The 19,413-nt window shown below is 41.5% G+C and overlaps 2 non-coding genes across 2 annotated transcripts; both read right to left on the reverse strand.

Moving 5' to 3' along the window:
* Positions 1 to 18,805: 18,805 nt before the first annotated feature.
* Positions 18,806 to 18,878, reverse strand: trnak-cuu (transfer RNA lysine (anticodon CUU)). Its single transcript has one exon. It is a non-coding gene; the product is annotated as a tRNA-Lys (tRNA).
* Positions 18,879 to 19,283: 405 nt separating this feature from the next.
* trnae-uuc (transfer RNA glutamic acid (anticodon UUC)) lies at positions 19,284 to 19,355 on the reverse strand. The gene has a single exon. It is a non-coding gene; the product is annotated as a tRNA-Glu (tRNA).
* Between the last annotated feature and the right edge of the window lie 58 nt (positions 19,356 to 19,413).

The raw sequence follows: 19,413 nt of genomic DNA on the forward strand, positions 1-19,413 counted from the left end.
CACATCTGGAATGGTGTCAAGTGTGGAGTGTGTGTTTAAAGCAGTACTTGCACTGTGTGTTCAGACAGAGCAAGATTAGTAACTTCCCTGGCCTTAACACTCCCAGGACAGTGGGACTATACAATGGAGCCCAGCTATTAAGTGTGGCTTGTTCTGTAGCCTGTAGCTTGATATAAATGTTCTTAAGCTTTAACCTTAGGGCGATCTCTAAAATAAGATTGGATGGATTGACAGTTAGCTCATTTGTGAATGGTCCCTGCTCTGTGACACAGCATCACCAGTGGGCTGTCCTATTTACTGAATGTTGTGACAGTACAGACCGCCTGCTTTACAAACACGGTATTTGAACACACGCCGAGGACCCAAACATTTCAGCACCCTTCAGTGAATAATGGCTTGAATATCAAATCCCTCCCTCGCGGTATTTCTGATGTAATGTGCATACATTTACCATCCATTAACATCATGAATTATATTGAAATGACCCGCATGTGGTACTTTTCCTTCGCATTGTTCACCACGGGTTAGGCTGCTCTTCACTGCTTGGTGAATGCAGCAGGTGTACACAGTAGCACACGGTACAGAGCCTCACTGCGTGTTAACACAGTACCGCTGTGTGATAAATGAGGTCCTTACACTTTGATGCTGGTAGCTCCTCACTGTTGTGGGCAATGTTAGGAACTGCAGTCTGTGATGTTTAAGGCATTTTCATCTGCGTTCAAAAACTAAAGGCATAATATGCCACCTAATCTATCCTTCAAGCTCCTCAAGTGAAATACACATCAATGGAAAAGTTATTTTATTTGTATTTAATGTGTTTATTTGATATTATATGATGCAGTAATGTTTATATCAGTATGTCAGTAAAGCTTTTAATAACTGCTGGGGATTAAATCAAAGCGAGAATAATTCACTGCTACTACATTATGGTCAACAGGCTCCCTCTTGTGGTCAATGTTGATAATTACTGCATGTGTTGTTTGTTTGAGTTGTTATTATTTCTTCCAATTACACTGAAGAGAAAAACATGCTCTCTTTTTTAGTTCAAAATAAAAGTGAATTGTCAGAAGTGGGATTTGAATCCACGCCTCCATTCAGAGACCAGAACACACAATTCTTTGGAAAGACAGAGTCCTTGAGTCTGGTGCCGTAGACCACTCGGCCATCCTGACAAGCTGCGTGTGTTATAATAGAAAACCATGTTATTTATTTCAGCACAGTAAGGTGGTCTATATATTAAATAGGTAATTGTATGTAAAAATAATGTGAGATCGTGTAACAATTGTAAGTCGCCCTGGATAAGGGTGTCTGCTAAGAAATAAATAAATAAATAAATAAATAAATAAATAATGTGAATAGAGTCAAATACATTTGCATCATTTTGTAAATATATATATATATATATATATATATATATATATATATATATATATATATATATATATATATATATATATTATTCTTATTTTAAGTAACTGTAGCTTTATTTTATTTTTAATATTTTTTTTATTTTATAACTGTAGCTTCATTATCATTCACTGGTTGCCTACGAGGGCTTGAGAGGGGCGAGAGATTTGAGATTTTAAGAGTGAGACGAGTTTGAGAGGGATGGAGTTTGGGAATGGTGCTTAGTAACATTGAGGTTAGATACTGATAGCAGGATGAGATAGTGGGACAAAGAGTTTTCCCTTCTTGTCGGGTCAGGCAGCATGCTCTGGCCGCTAGGTGATGTAGAGAGGGAGACACAAGAAGAGCAAAGGATTAGATATAAACACTTTCCGCCGGGTCAGGCAGCATCCTCCGACTGCTGGGTGACGTAAAAGTGAGAGAGAAAGAGCAAAGTTTAGACACATAACATACAACAAATCTGACACTCGCTCCCGACGGGTCAGGCAGCATCCTCTGGCTGCTGGGTGTTTAGTGGAACAAGAGACAGGAAGGGGACCAACAGGACAAAAGGACAGATCCTTCGCAACTCAGTGCGGCATCCTCAGGCAGCTAAGCTGTCAGCTGGGCAGCGTGGAGAGCTTAGGAAAAGTGTCTCGGGTCCGTTTAGGAGAGCCGAAAACAGAGAACCCCCTCCGTTTAGGACAGACGGAAACAGAGAAACGATGGAATGCTGTCAGTAGTGTGCAGTGGCCTGCTGTAGAGAGCAGAGAGCTGCTGAATGCAGTGGAAATTGGTATTTGAGAGTTAAGGCGTTTAAGATGATGTCGGAGATGGGGCTGCCTTTGGGCAGAGATAAAGAATGCATAGATCTGAGGCCGCTTTAGAACCTGAGAGGATGAGAATGCGTTGCTCGGAGGCTGCTGCAAAACCTATTGATTTGATCAGGAGCAGTCTAAGAGTGTATTGTCTATTGCGGTGTAGGAGGACGCTTTGACTGAAATGTTGATAATCGTAGGACATAGTATCCGTATGTGCCTGGAAGCTCAAATTGAATGAAATGGACTTTGAAAGTTGTATTAAGTGCCTTGATGAAGTTGGGGGCAAATGAGGAAGTGCAAATCTGGGAAAAAGAAGGTTTCAGGAATGGCCTGATGCAAGGAAGCTGGAAAATTAATGTGACCGTGGATTCTTAACATCTCAGAAAGCTGATAAGCATGTCTTCATGACCAGATCCTCGAAGGGAGGGGTTTGGATTTGAAATAATCAAGTTAATATATGAAGCAAAAGAGGTTGAGGCAGGAGGGTACTGAGAATCCCTCGGAAAGACAACGAACTGCAGGAATTGATAGAAAGTTTGGAGTGTGTGAGATTCGCAGCAATAGCAAATCAGCTTAAATTATGTAGTTTGTGGTGTTATGCTGCCATCTAGAGGTTGCGATTGGAATTGAACCTATTGTGAACAGTGAAGCAGGGTAGCATATATTTTGTTAATGCAATTAAAATCCTTGTCTATGTATAAAACATTTGCTCTAGAACAGTTAGTGATGATATAAGTAAGTTAACGTAGGTCTAGAAGAGGAGCCTGCAGTATTTAGATTTCACAATTCGGCGAGTTGAAGCTCTCATGTTGCAAAAGCGCAGCAGCAGGAGCCAGAAGATTGCAGTAGTGAGGCACAGGCTCGCATTGCCTGTTAAAGCTGCCTGGTCGCCATGGCAACTTAGCACTCCCAGTAGTCACTCGATGAGGCGTTGCCGTGGTAACCATGGTCTGTGAGGCGCCGGTGTGAAAGAGTTGCAGTGCAGCGGTGACGTCGGAACAGTCTTTCTGATGAAAACGCAGAGCAAGCTGAGAATGACGCTGCGCTTTGAACGGCGCAGACTGAGCAGGTAGGAAAATAGCAGATACTATCTTGCGAGCGCTGAGCAGAGAAATGGCCTGCAGTGAAAGAAACGAACAAAAAACAAACACAGACAAGGGAGCGGAAATAGTGCTGGGTTAAAGTAGAAAAAGAGAGAGATAGACAGGAGTGACAGCCAATAACATACGTGGAGCAGCGCTGGCCCTGCCCTAATAATTGACGAGGCGAGCGCTGCATTGTGTGATTGGCTGGAAATACTAAATGAGGCTGAACTGGGATCAGCTTCCACCCGGAAGAGATCGCGGACGCTACCGGGCAGGACGCCACGGAGGGAAGGAAAGACAGGCTAAAGAAAAGGATTTAGGATAAGAAAAAAGCAGCGCAAAGAGCGAGAGAGCCCTCTACGCCATCCTCTGAATTACATCTAAACGCTAACATTTAAAAGGGCCGGCCCTTAGTAGCAGTGTGATAACATGGCAAAACAAAAATCAATATCAAAAGTGGTGCTTAACACAGCAAGTTTTGGCATTTTTGCATTGCCTGCCTCGTCAAACAAGCTCGAGCCACAGCACAGTGTTGATGCATATATATATATATATATATATAAATCTGAATTGCTCATATTAAGCTGCGATGTAGCCTATGAGAATCACTGGCACAATTCAAGGGGAATTAGCTCAAATGGTAGAGCGCTCGCTTAGCATGCGAGAAGTAGCGGGATCGATGCCCGCATTCTCCAAATAGTTTTAACGTATCTGCGTATTTAGTCCCAACGCATTATGGAGATACATACAGTGTGACAATTCTTTGTAACAGAGACGCCCGCCATACTTGTGTATTTTAAAGCAGTCTCCTAATCTGTAATATTCCCCAGACTGAAAACTGCAGTGCGCCCTCCAGCGTATGTCTTCCGAGAAGCACAATTTAACAGTTAAGTCTAGATGTAACGTATCAGATTACATAAACACACCTTGTGTTCAGATTTTTTTTTAAAAAAATGTATGGGTCCTCCATGGGTAGAGGCAGATAAACTGCGTACCTGCCGTTTCTACACTTTAACATTTACGAAATACACACACTATACTGAAATGTAATAACACAAAGTCTTGCCTTCAGTTAATATTTTAGAAAACCTACTTTGCAAACAGAAGAAAAACAAGCTAGCAGAGGATGGTTTCGATGCATCGACCTCTGGGTTATGGGTCCAGCACGCTTCCGCTGCGCCACTCTGCTACAGCTGCCTCCTGACTGAATTACCAAACAGAAAAAAAACTGAACTCATCGTTTTAACCAGACACGGCAGCGGCCGGGCCGAACCATGGAAACGTTACAAATCAGAGATACGGTATGCAAAGTATGCAACTACATCTCTCTCTCTCTCTCTCTCTCTCTCTCTCTCTCTCTCTCTCTGTCTCTGTCTCTGTCTCTGTCTCTCTCTCTCTCTCTCTCTCTCTCTCTCTCTCTCTCATATAAATGTAATGTTTTGCACTGTAAGTCGCTCTGGATAAGATCGTCTGCGAAATGACTAAAATGTAAATGTAATAAACGGGGTGACGTTATCTAACTTTAACGAACAAACTCGCCTGGATAAAAAGGAAGAGCAACACTGATGCTACTAATCATGCTCGTTATTTGGGATATTATTCAATCTAACGTTAGCTAACGTTACCCAGTTGACTACATTAGCTAGGTACCGGTGGTGCTTGCTAGCTGGCTAACACTAGCTAGCTGCTAACATAAGTTAGCTAACGTTACTACTTCAACTTATCTGGGGGGCGGCTAGCGTAGCAAGATATGTACAAGCATTGTTAGGTCAAGTCGTTGTTTTTTTTTATTTTTTTATCGATAGTACTGCTAACTTACCTGTCCTCTCATTCGCAACTCGACTTGCTCTCAAAAGCGCGCTCTCGTTTGGCAATGCGTTGGCTGATGACGTTTCCAACTCATTTTCTATTGGCCAACTGACCACGTCAATCAAACATCGAATTTTCAGGCAATGCGATCCAATCTGATCTGGTGTCCGCGGCTCAGGGCGACTTCATCCTACAGACTACTGAACCAGTTCAGATGATCGCTGGATACACAATAAACAATTTGACAATTTCACAAATAAACCCGTTTGTGTTCAAACCTATGAGAGGTGGAATGTAACAAAAATGTGAACTGCAAAAGCCAGAGCGTCAAACATCAACGACAAAGTTCAACATTTGATTTGAACTAACAGCTGTCAAATAGACAAAACACAACACTCGAAGATAATATGCCAAATTGAAAATGCTCAACACACTAATTGAATTAATTATACATAAAATAATGAATGTAATTACGCTCAATAATTGAAATGGGAACTTCAAATCTTAAATAAATTGATTACAATTCAAATTTCCAGCACGCCATCCGATTTGTGTTTAGTCTGTTCTAAATCAATACTGCGCGTTGTATTTCAGGTTAAGCGCTGTGCTTTCCATTTGCCACTTGGTCATTCTATTCCCCGGGACTGCCCCTGTCATGGCAAATCTGACATGCTAAAGAGATGCTTTGCACTGTTTCTTAAATCGAGTGCCCTCAAATAAATTGTCTACATTAATGTCTGCTTAGCCTACCTATCAGTCTGGGGAAATTGTAAAAATGTGTAATTGACTTGTGGATGTTCACATCAGAACTCGAGCTGTCATTCTCGTCCCCTCAAACTGGCGCAGGCAACACATCTGCCTGGATTCCTGCATGATATAAATGTGTTTCTTCATTTGCGCGGTCTGCTTTTTATTATTCATTGGGGTTTGTTTACTACACGCCTCCATAGCTGAGCCTTTATCAGATAGTCCTTGTCGGTGACAGTCCAGTTTGTTCTGCACGTACGTCTGCCAAACTTAAATTCAAAATACAATCTTCTAAATGGGTTGTAATATAATTTCAAAAGTATTATTTATTTATTTATTTATTTATTTATGTATTTATTTATTTATTTATTTATTTATTTTAATTAACGTACTGATTTAAAATTAGAGGACTAATATGAAAGAGGTGCGTGCATCAATTGCAGCTAATTAGCTCACATTAGCACCTGAACCTCTTTATAAACCCATTGCGCTCTAAGGAACACCAAACTCAGCTACTGACGGTTTTGTTTTTATTATTGTTTCTTTATAACGGTGAAAGAAGTTCACGGTCGGGGCTGCCTTGGATTTAATGATGCCGTGTTGTTTTAGATTTGGGTAATTGTTGATCTTTTCTCTACTTTAGAAACGTTCATTTTATTGTGTGTTTCTCACTTGCGTGTTTTTTTTTCAATGCAGAATAACATTGCTGTTAGCAGTGTTAGCCACTGAAGTTTGGACGCAGAACCCCCCTCTAGGTACGATAACGGTCGCTTCAGCAGAGTTGTCCTTTTAGCTTCCTGTTTATTTGCCGGTTGTGTGTTTTCAAGTATCGTTGTCTTCTGCAGGTTCGGTGAGGACAGAATGTCAAGGGAGTGTTATGATGATGATGTTGGATAAGTCTTTTGTTGGAAAGTATTTTCGCATCAATGTGATTGGTGAGTGATCATTTTTCTTGAATGGAAAGCTTTTGATGTACAAAGCCTGTTGACGCGTAATGTAAAAGTACAGTACTCCTGTTCTGTATGGCAGCAACCAGGCTTTGTCTTTGTAAAATGCAGGGTATGAAAGGACTTGGGTTATCTTTAAAGCATGTTTCTGATCACACTAAATAGACCTGTGCTGCTACAACCTTAGTCAGATTTGTTTACTGCAGGTGTGCAGAAATATAAATCATTTACTCTAAACCTACTGTTCCGAGTGGGCGTCTAATTCTACTAATCCAGTTTTAAAAATTTCAATAAGTAGATGGAACGGGGCGTTGGGGGTGTTCACTTTGTTATATCTCTACCTTGCTTGATCACATGTACGGTTTCTTAAAAGGCCAACTGAATTTCTTTCCATAGACAATAAGGGGTCGCTTGTGTCCCTCTCTCCAAGACTGGCCGCACAGTGTGGATATAGCTTAACTGTTGACTTCTTGGGAAATGCCAAGTTCCTTGCTTCTGTGCTGAGCTGCTTTGCTCAGAACACAGTGAGTCATCATCTTATTTCTTGTAAACGTGTTTCTAATGGTGACATGCTGGGACTAACTTTAGCCTTTGTTTCCAGAATGATGAGACCTACAAGCTGACAGTCCAAATCAGTGTCTTTTCAAACAGTGCTATGACTTCAGCTTCCTCTTATGTTCAGAGCATGACATGCCGCTATTCTCCATGGGCAGAGAGGGAGATTCTGTGTGAAAGAAACTACATGGAGGTAAGGGCTGTCAGGATGTGATAATGCTGTTCAGTATAACTCGTTGGGTTCTGTGGGTATTTAATTGTCACTGCAGAAGTGCTTCACTCATGACTAATGTGAACTCTCTTTAGGTTTCTGTGAGAAGAGGGGTGCCACTTATTGAGCCAAACTTTGTTCAAGATGATCCTGATTGGTCCCTTGCATACCCTGAGGTAGAGTCATGTGACTTTGCATTTGCTTCATTCATGTCCCCTTGGTCTTGCCTATTGAACTCTACTCTACTGTCTCATCTAGAGGAAGCAAAATCTAATGCCCCCTTAACTTAAACCTGTCTCCCAAGAGGGCGGCCATATAGAAATTGTGTGACATTTAAGGCATTGGCTTTGCATACATGTATTCTGTGATTTGCTTTGGTAGAAATTGATTGTGGAGAAGTTAACCCTTTCTTGTCAGTGTAAGCCTTGTATTTCAACCACTGAGGTAGTGGCTTCATATGTGCAGGGCTAGAAATCCTTCATGTTAAATGTGCTCTGATTTACCTTTTTTGAAGACTGCTGCATAGGAGCAGTTTAGGTGTTGTCCTAAAGTTTGGTACACTGATGTATTAACAGCCAGTACAAATGAATGGCTGTAAACTCTGCCTGTATCGGATCCAGACAACATGCTTTCACATAGGCTTTCGTATGAAGTTGTATTTGAGGATTTAATCTGTTCCCTTAGATGCCCGCTGAACCTAGAACAGTTTCAGTGATGTGTCATTAAACTCCGTTTTAGTTCCTGTTTAATAAACATGACATCTGTTATGACAAATCCTTTAGACTGGGGATGCTTTGTGTTCAAACTCCCTAATCTAATGAGATTTTCTTCTGCTAGGCAACTGCTGCTGACAACAGCATCTGGAAAATTGTGTTCCATCTCCCAGCAAATAGAAAGACAACCATGACTGTTGCTCAGGCCATGACAAATGGCTATGGCATAAACACAACACCAACTCGAATTCTGGTTAGAGCTGCATACAAATCCACAGAAAGCCAGCCTCAGGTGGTAAGTAGTCTAGGCTTCATTGTTGTCTAGTACAGTATATCCAGACTATGAAGGTAGATTTAGTCTTGCTTTTATTTTAGTAAAAGTTCCCCCTCCTCTCCAACAGATCCAAACTGTACCAATGGCTGTGCTAAGATCAACCACCTTTTACAAGCAAAGATGGATGGTCATGATGGTGGACACTGCAGTTACATGTCCTACTGGTGAGTAAGCTTATGGAGGGCAACGGTACTCAAGAACTGTTCTAGGTTCTAGGCTGAAGTGTGAATTTTCTATACCAAGTCTATGGTGTTCCTTTCTGTCAGATGGAACAGCCTTCACAGAACAGATGATTACATGGAATGTTCCCCGTGTTCTACCTCCTTGTTCCGACACCACAAATTACTACCCTTGATGTTCAAATGGGAGTTGATGGCCGCAAGCTTGACCCTGCAACGATTCATAATAGAGATTATAAACTGGATGTCGGTCCCCAGCTAATCACTGTAAAAATTCCTGTGGGAGCTGATGGTGGATATTACAAGGTATGTAGAAGTTCAACATCTTCTAAATCCTTCTCATTTTAAAGCTTTCCTCCTAAGATGCTTCTGTGCTTTCAGAGCCATGTATTGGACAACACCTATGTGATCTCTTACTCTATTGAACCAATGCTGGAGCATACCTGGCAAGATGGGCCTGAGAAGACCAAGTACACAGTACTTCATCCAATAACCACTCCTTTCATGCCTCGGCCACCAGTTGTCACAAACAGTATGTAGAACATGTCCACATGCAGTAAATCAAAGGGATTTGTTGCAGTGCTCCACTTCATATCCTTCATTTTAACTGCATGCTTTAATTTCAGACACTGTTCCTAAAGCCAGAGTGTTCAATGTGACCCTGGGGACATTCCTGCCTGATGTGGAGCTGGTCAAAATTATAGTTGGACCAGAGACGTTAACTTTGCCAGAAGCCAACCTAAAAGGTTATAATGTCCAGGAGCATGTCTTTCCCAATGGATCCAAGACCTACACTCTCCAGGTGCCATTTGAGGACCCCAATGTGAAGCAAAAGGTAACATCCCACCTGTTCAACTATTCAATTGCTCTTTTGGAAACACTTGCTTCCTGTGGACGTGTTGCTTGCTGTCTGACTTTGGGTTTAATCCTACAAACCTTTGCTTTTTCTTTCAGGTAACTCCTCCAGACACCAGAACCTACATTCTGCCCCTGACCTACTTGCTGAATATAGTGCCAGAGAATACACCCTTTACTCATCCTGCTGTAGTTGAAGCCATTCTCAAAGACATCAGTAAGTGCCTGACTATTTTGTTCAACTACCTTTTTCTAACCAATCCAGTCCATTGCTCTGACAACTGCTCTTCCTCTTGCAGTTCCACCTACAGTAACTGGCTACTGTGATGGTGCTGCATTCTATACCATGGTAACATATGGCAACATGGGTCGCAACTGGATTCCTTTTGTGGGCTCAAGAGAGCTTGGTGGAAGTCTGCTTGCCCTGTACAAGTATAATGCCAACTCTACCAATTTCTGGATGACTGTGCCATACAATTCAGTTGATGCCACATATGAAGTAAGTGATGGAACTTTAAAATGAGTTTAGCTGTTTTGGGTTCAACACATTATTGACCTGATGTATTGTCTCTTTAGGTGATCAATTCTTTGGGCATCAGAAGCAGGCTTGACTTGACCTTGAAGGATATTGGGACCATGGTTGTGGTGGCTGACTTCTCTCTATCCTGCAGTTTCCCTACAAAGATGATTGGTAACTCTCCTGCAGACCAAGCATTCTTTAGAATAGCTGCTTTTTGAGATTGGCCAAAGGTTGCATGAAGTGGTATTGAAGCTATAATCTGTTTCCTTAACCTGGCTCCAAATGCTGTGTTTCAGATTGCTTCACCAATGGAACTATGGCAGCTCTTGCTGTGAAAGTGGAATCTGTCCCCAGCTTGTCTCCAAGTCAACTAACTCTAAGGGATCCGAGTTGCCGGCCTCTTCAGTCTGATGCTATCAATGCGGTTTTCTACTTCAATGTCAACTCCTGTGGCACAACTAGAAGGGTTAGTATTGACCACATTTAAAAACATATTTTGAGGAGGTTCAACATATTGACAAGGTGGCCACAACACCCCTGGATCAATCTGGGGAGCCATGGTGACCTGTGTTTCTATCCGCTGAATTACTCGCATGAATTGTGGACATCTGAAGACTGCCACCTTTGTATTTTTCTGCTTGTTCAGTTGTCAAAGGTGTTGTGACACATGACTATTGGTTATGGCATTGCATGTGCTGCCTAGAGACCTTTTTGAGTCAATTGCAGTGAACTGGAAGGAGTGTACTTACTGGGGATGATCCCGTGGTGAGGCCGGGACTAAACTAATACATGAGTTGATACCAATTGCAGCTCAAGAGTCACCAGCTGTGTATTCAAATGTGTATTTGCAACAAATCCAAAAAAACTGCTGTTGCCCTCCTAGAGGTTACTAAAACAATACCATATTAGTCTAGCAGTTTCTGTAGACAGACTTGTGGTATCATACTAACTGTAACAATCATGAGGTCCCAAAAGTGTTCAATTATGAAATTGCAATATTCATTACAAATGATTTTTTTTTTTTTATTTAAATTGTGAAATTGGTACTAGGTTAGTACACAGCTGGGGATGATCCAGAGTACCATATTAGCTAGTCTGCAACTTGGTATGCAGCTCCATACTAAATCTACAAGTTCATTGCAACCTGGGTCTTTGATTTCTCTTCCAGTTTGACAACAACCTCCTGACTTATGAGAATGAAGTGCTGTTCACATCTTACCGGTAAGGATTGCAAATTGAGTATCCTTGTGGTTGAGGCTGAAACTCTGCTAACCCCATCTCCTCTTTCCAGGTTGAGAGTTGCCTGTCACTATCTGGTCAATGACACCAAGGTAGTACAGTTCTTGTACCAGAATAATCCTGCACCTGTAGTCCAGCCTGGCTTGGGGGACCTTGCAGTCATCATGCGGCTTGCATTGGGTAGGACTTGGCAATTGAAGTATAGATGCTCTAGTAGCGTGTTTCCACCTATAAAATTCTCCCTTGCATCTCTGCAGATTCAACCTACAACGACTTCTATGGAGCTCAGGATTACCCTGTTGTGAAGTACTTGCGAAGACCCTTGTATTTTGAGGTAGAGCTCCTGTACAGCAGAGATCCACAGGCTGAATTGTTTTTGGAGAACTGCTGGGCAACCTATTCTGCTGACAGGAATAGCTCTCCCAAGTGGGATGTTGTTGTGGACAGGTAAGATGCTGGAATATGATATTGCTGCTACAAAACCTAGGAATTGGAGTTGTGGCTGATGTGCTCCTGACCTACTTTCTCTTCCTAGCTGTGAGAACTCTGCAGATGAGTACTTGACCATCTTTCACCCAGTCTCCAGCAATGCAAGAGTGCTGTTCCCTTCCCATCTGAAGAGGTTTGAAGTGAAAATGTTTTCCTTCACAAGCGGCCGGGATGCACTGAAAGGACAGGTAAAGTGGAGTGTTGGGATGGGGATCTTGTACCACAATGCATGGTTTGGATTGCTTTGCAAGCAGCAAATGGTCACTGTGCTCAAATCTTTAGTGAGTTGGAATGAAAACATATAACTGCACATTTGCAAGAAACACTTGCTATGATGCAATATGGGTTCCCCCCCCCCCCCCCTCCCCAATTCATTAATCCTCATTTGATGATGGTCCTGCCTGATCTATTGATGCTAGTTTTACTTGACAAGGTATGCTGTCTTTCAGATTTACTTCCACTGCGGTGTTGTGATATGTGATTCAAACCGGCCATCAGACAGCCTCTGTAGCAGACGGTGCATTCCAGGGAAACAGAGGCTTGGTAAGAGCTCTGTCTGTTGGGGGGAGGGGGAACATTTTGCATGCATTTTTGTCCATTTGTTTTGATGGATTCCTCCTGTAGGTCGCAGTGGTGCTGAAGGGATGGATGGTGGTGCAGTAAAGGCATTTGTGTCTTCTGGCCCAATTGAGCTGAAGAGAGATGGATCCCTTCACTTTATGCCTAGAAGCGGTAATATGCATGATGTGAACACAATTGCAGTTCAAGTAAAATATATAACTATCTCTTTATATTCCACTAACTATTTTTCTTCTCTTGCAGGCCAATTCAATGTGTGGTCCCTTCTGGGAGCTGCAATGGGTGTGTGTTCAGTGGTTGTCTTTGTAGCTGGAGTTGTGTATTTTTGGAAAACGCCCAAAAGTGTGTATTGATAAATAAAAATCTTGCTTGTAAAGGCTGTTTTTGGTTTTATTTTCTTTTTTTCTTTTGGTGGGTGCTTGACTAATTCTACATATATAATATATTGGTGTGTGTCAGACTGGCCATGTTAATGGGATTCTCTCCTCTTACTGCATTGAATGCTTTGCTTGTTTCCTGATCAGGCCATTCTCAATATGGTGTGTTATTCAAGGACCCTTCATTAATTCGTTGTGAATCCAGGGGCAAAGACATTCCTCCTCCATGGGGCTGTAACCCTATTTTTATATTCGTTCTTGCTTTTGATATGTTACCTTCAGTATGCAAAGTTTTTAGGGTAAAATTATCTCTATATATAATGTATCATGTTATAGCATCAAAGTGTTTAGATTTATATGGGCAGTTTTACTGGAAGTGGTCCCTAGTGAGTGCTCCAAGTAAAGTATTAGTTTAGTTTTTAATACTGTGTGTTAATCTGAGTCTTATTTTATGAGGAATTGGTTAAACAAACCATTACTTGGTAACATGTTCTCTTGTTTGTTTTGACTGTGGTTTATATAGTCTGTTACTGGATAAACTCATTTTATGAAACCCGTTCCATAAGAAACCGGTACACCCGATGCGGGGGGGATCTTTAGATCCGCGCACCAGTCTGAACCAGAAGTTCCACTCTTTGAGCTGTTCGGTAAAACAGGAGGACAATATATATAAAAAATATACAGAGAGCTGAGTAAAAAGAACTGAATTCACTACACCCGCTGGCAACCCCTTGTCTAATGTGTTTATACTATATAGAGGACAGCCACATTCATATTAAACCTGCTCGCAGACTCTCTGGCGCTGTCACTCTGAGTGCTCTTTGAAACAGACAGAGTTTGTATTTATATTCATGTTGGGTTAATCAGAGATGATTATCGGTGGCCCGTCTGTAGTAGTACTACCGGAGATTTTAATTGCACAGTTTGTACCGCTCTGTGCAGCGCCGTCCCGTTTGTAACACGGTACGTGAACTGCATTCTGCTAAACAAAACATCACAACAGCAGCAGCGCCATCTACTGGACAAAACCCAGACATACACGTTGAAACAATGATCCAGTTCAATATCTACAAAGACTAAACAAGATACTATTAGCGAAGCCCCGAAAAGAAAATATTATACAAAACGGTTTAAAATCAAATGTTTAATTGTTAATCTAACCATTTTTAGATACTGTGGAACTACTTCTCTCAGTGGAAGGTGACACAAATAACAATTATTAAAATAAGGTTTAAAGTATTTATTTGTCAACAACAACAACACACTCCTAGACCCATTTAATAATAGCAATAATACACTCCAGGGTCTGTGTGTTATCATGAGATATATCACCACTTCCTGGGCGGTTGAAGAACTCCACTTCGTCTAGTGCCTCCCAACGCACCCAAGGCGTGGTGATATTACCTCATGATAACACACACACCCTGTCGTGTATTACTGCTTCATTAATGTAGTCATTAGGTTTATATGTCACATTCCTTTGTTGTCACTGTATTGATTTAGATATTCGGGTTGGATACCTCGGAAGCCAGCGGAACTCCAGCGTTTCTCCGACAACCACTGATAACCCCTCCCGTGATGATCGGCGCTGCCATGACAACCCATGACATCACCCGCACAAGTTACAACACGGCGAGTCATTTTTTGTAGCACAGTATTAACGTGTTATTGTTTTCACAAAATAACATCAATAAGATTATCAGATCACCTGCTAGTGTGTACTAAACAAAACCTCAAATATCAGTGAATTGATACAGAGACAAGCCGTGACACCAGCAAGAGGTTAAAATGAAATTAATAAATAAATTACGACATGAAAGAAAAATAAATGTGGGTGTATTTTAATCAAAAATCCATGCATCCATAATTCTGATTATTTATCTAAATAATCTCACAGCTAATTCTTTACAAATGAATCATTTCTATATTTCTCGGAGTGCTACTGTGGTGTTATAGTTTAACATATTAATGGATTTTAGAAATCATCTATACTAGTCTGCCCCTCAAACAGTTTTAAATATAATTTTGATTTAAATGGCAGGTAGTATATAAATCAATTTCTAAAACAGGTCGCATTTTGTAATTTAAATAGGCCTACCTATGAGCTACCAAAACGTATTTTTGTTTCTTGTCGTTATTAATGTATTTACTTATTTATGTGGTTAAACTTGAATCCAGCCTTACATATTAACTTCTTGAAGTTACCACAGCGAGTCTATGTATGAATTACTGACGAGTAATATTTGTGATTTGATTACTCTAGCAGATGAACTGATAATGTATGGATGTTATTTTGTGAAAACAATACAATATTAAAAAAAGAAATACTACAGCATTTAATAAATAGATAAAGTATACACCAAACTGTAGCACATTTGTTTAGTCTTAATATCATAACAAATATACTTATTATAAATACGCACTTCCTTTTATTTGTTGGAAAACGGTCTAGATCTGAAGTAAAGTGTTTTTTTTTTTTTAATACTGTGCTATTTGAGTATTTAAAATATGGTTATATTCAAATGCCAGCAACGGTGTGTTAATTAAACGAAGCGCCTAACGCCGCTCGGAACGTTCGCATTTTTAAATCCTAACGGTCTCTGCTCAGCTGAGTGGAATGTTCACGAGCCGGTTGCCTAGCAGCGTCTCCCCCTCCTCCTCTGCCCCGCCCTCTCGCCCTCTCTCGTTGCTCCAGCTAGGAGTTCAAATTTAGCTTCGTTATATTAGCGCAACTCTTTACTAACTTTTACAAATTAGCTTATTAGAGGCTTCGTGTTTTTAAGATGGTTCAGGTGCAGTCCGGACAGACTGACTGGAGCATCATTACAGTATACCGCACTGCGCTCAGCTTCGTGTGGCGGCTGATACACAAAATAATGAACGACTGTTAAATAAATCACATGTATTGCTTTTTAATGCTAAATATGTATCTGGTATTCTAAGTATTATCAACAATTAATAATTCAGCTCTATTCATATTCAGAATGTAATACAGTATTAAGACAGGGTCCAGTATTAGAAATAAATAAACACGCTTTAAGAGAAACAGCAGTGATGTTTATTGACCAATCCCATACATTCTCTATATGTTTCTACATTGTATTTGCACAGGGACAAGGGACTCAGTGATGTTAAAAAAACCCAAAAAACTAGAGCCCACAATTAACAAATATAGAAAGGGGGAAGAAATGTATTGCCTGTTTGCAGTACCTTACACCTCTATTAAATGTCATTTTCCATGTGTCTGCCCAGTTCTGAATGCTGTCTAGATCATTTTGAATAACCTTTGCTGCTGCAACACTGTTTGCCACTCCTCCTAATTGGAACTGCAAACACAAGTCAAAAAGGAAGTTAGAAAGGCTAAGAGAGATAGATATTATTATTATTATTATTATTATTATTATTATTATTATTATTATTATTTATTTATTTATTTATTAGCAGACACCCTTATCCAGGGCGACTTACAATCGTAAGCAAATACATTTCAAGTATCACAGTACAAGTAATAATACTTTTGGTTCAAGCAAGTACAATTGTGACAAAATACAATTCAATAATACAGCAGATAACAGTGTCAGTGATAGTTACATCAGGATCTGATTAAATACAAAATACTACAGATTAAACACTTGGCAGATTACAGTACTCTGAAATACAGGATTAAATGCAGTAAAATAGGGGGCAGATAAGAGCAAGTAAAGTGCATTTAAGGACGGGTGATAGTGTCCCAGGCGAAAAACAGAGGAGTTCTACAGGTGCTGTCTGAAGAGGTGAGTCTTAAGGAGGCGCCGGAATGTGGTCAGGGACTGGGCATTCCTTACACCTGTAGGAAGGTCATACCACCACTGCAGGGCGAGGGTGGAGAAGGAGCGGGCTCTGGAGGCAGGGGATCGTAGAGGAGGTAGAGCCAGTCTTCTAGTGCAGGAGGAGCGGAGAGGTCGAGTGGGAGTGTAGGGAGTGATGAGGGTCTGGAGGTAGTTGGGTGCAGTCTGGTCAAGGCATCTGTAGGCTAGTACAAGAGTCTTGAACTGGATGCGAACGGTGATCATGAGCCAATGAAAGTTGGGAAAGTACAGGAGGTCAGATTTAGAGAAGATGAGTTTGAGGTGATGCAAGTGCATCCAGGAGGAGATAACAGACATACAGGTAGAGATACAGGAGGGAATGGTGGAGGAGAAGAGGAAAATCTGAGCATCATCAGCATAGCAATGGTATGAGAAACCATAGGATGCGATGAGGGGACCCAGGGAGCGGGTGTAGAGAGAGAACAGGAGAGGACCCGACTGACCCTTGGGGGACTCCTGTTCAGAGAGGGCGAGGTGTGGAATTTGCTCCACGTCAGGTTACCTGGTAAGTGCGGTTGGAGAGTTAGGAGGAGAACCAGGCCAGAACAGTGCCAGAGATTCCCAGGTTAGTGAGAGAGGATAGTAGAATAGAGTGATCAACAGTGTCAAAGGCAGCAGAGAGGTCGAGGAGAATTAGGACAGAGGAGAGAGAGGCAGCTCGGGCAGACTTTAGTGAGTTGGTGACAGACAGGAGGGCGGTTTCAGTGGAGTGAGCAGAGCGGAAGCCAGACTGGAGAGGGTCGAGCAGAGAGTGTTTGGACAGGAAAGCAGAGAGCTGGCGGTGTACAGTCCGCTCGAGGGTTTTGGAGAGGAAGGGTAGGAGGGAGACAGGACGGTAGCTCTGGAGGGAGGTGGGGTTGAGGGAAGGTTTTTTGAGGAGGGAAGTGATAGAGGCTTGTTTGAAGGCAGAGGGAAAGAGACCAGAAAGGAGAGATGTGGAGAGATAAGAGGCTGTGTGGTCCAGTGGTTAAAGAAAGTGATTGGAACTAGGAGGTCCCCGGTTCAAATCCCACCTCAGCCACTGACTCATAGTTCACACACCCTAGTCTCTCTAAGTCGCCTTGGATAAAGGCGTCTGCTAAATAAACAAATAATAATAATAATAAAATAATAATGTGTTGAGGAGATGAAGGGAAGTAGAGCAGGAGCAGCAGCTTGAAAGAGGTGAGTGGGGAGGGGGTCCAGGGCACATGTGGTGGGTTTGTGACCCTGGAGCAGGGAGGAGAGGTCAGAGTCTGAGAGGGGAAAGGAGGGTGAGTTAGTAGGGGTTGCAGTGGGTGTAGGGGTTGGAGCAGGAGGGGGTACGGGGGAAGGAGAGGTGTTAAAGAGTTTGCAGATATTTGAGATTTTAAAAGAGAAAACATAGGTCAAATAGAAGTCATCAGAGGAGATAGAGGAGGGGGGAGAAGGTAGAGAATAGTTTACGTGGGTTGTTAGTGGAGGCTTAGATTACAGATTGGAAATAAGTACATTTAGCAGAGGAGAGAGTAGATGAGAAGGAGGAGAGAAGAGTGCAGTAGAGGTCTAAGGCAGCAGGGAGTTTGGTTCTCTTCCATTTCTTTTCAGCAGATCGCAGTGTGATTCTTGCTGAGCGGAGCGGAGAGGAGAGCCAGGGTTGGGGAGGGGAGGGGAGGGAGGAGAAGAGGGTGGAGGTAGCAGAGTCTGCAGAGAGTTGTGAGAAGGAGTCGATAGGAGGGAGGTGAGAGAGAGCAGTGGAGGCAAGGACAGAGGGGGAGAGAGAGTGGAGGTTACGGCGAGAGGTGACAGTGGGGGTATTAGCTACAGTAGAAAACCGCATTATTTATTTCAGCACACACTAGGGTTCTCGTATCAAGGCCCGATTGGGTTTATTACGCACATACCAACTGTTGCTCCATGAATGATATGACAAGTGTAAAAAAAAAAAAACGGATTGAAGTCAACCCCAAAAAAGTAAGATTATTTCTTTCAATATCGTTATAGTTATAAACGATGCATGCATTTTACAATAGCAATTGTTATTTGACAATGACCAATAAGTAATTTTGTTGCAATACTGTATACAATGTGAACAGAATCAGACTTTGCTCCGTTGTCTCAAAGAAACATCTTCAATTTGTATTTAAAAAGGACGCCCAACGTGGGGCTCGAACCCACGACCCTGAGATTAAGAGTCTCATGCTCTACCGACTGAGCTAGCCGGGCTGACTGGTGCTCGTTTCTTTCACTGTAACCAACTGAGCTATTAATTTGTAGTCTCAGAATTAAAAAAAACACAACAAAAGATTCCAAATATAATGAACTGAACCAGAAACAGCTTTGATGAGACAAAGTCGTTTGACACGAACCCTAAGAATTTTATACCAGATTCATTGTCGCTGTGAATAGAGTCAAATACATTTGCATCATTCTGTATATATATATATATATATATATATATATATATATATATATATATATATATATATAATTCATATTTCAAGTAGCTGTAGCTTTATTTTTTAATTTTGTTTAATACTTTTTTTATTTTATAACTGTAGCTTTATTATCATAATGAAAACACACTACACATGACCACAGTTCTGTAACAAAATGACAATAACAAAGATGTTCCCATACCGGGAGTCGAACCCGGGCCGCCTGGGTGAAAACCAGGAATCCTAACCGCTAGACCATATGGGAAGCTGATTTGCAAAGATATTTTTTATTGGCAATGTAGTCTGCCATTTGCAAATTCAAA

Source organism: Acipenser ruthenus, chromosome 32 (assembly GCF_902713425.1).
Source record: "Acipenser ruthenus chromosome 32, fAciRut3.2 maternal haplotype, whole genome shotgun sequence".
Lineage (NCBI taxonomy): Eukaryota > Metazoa > Chordata > Actinopteri > Acipenseriformes > Acipenseridae > Acipenser > Acipenser ruthenus.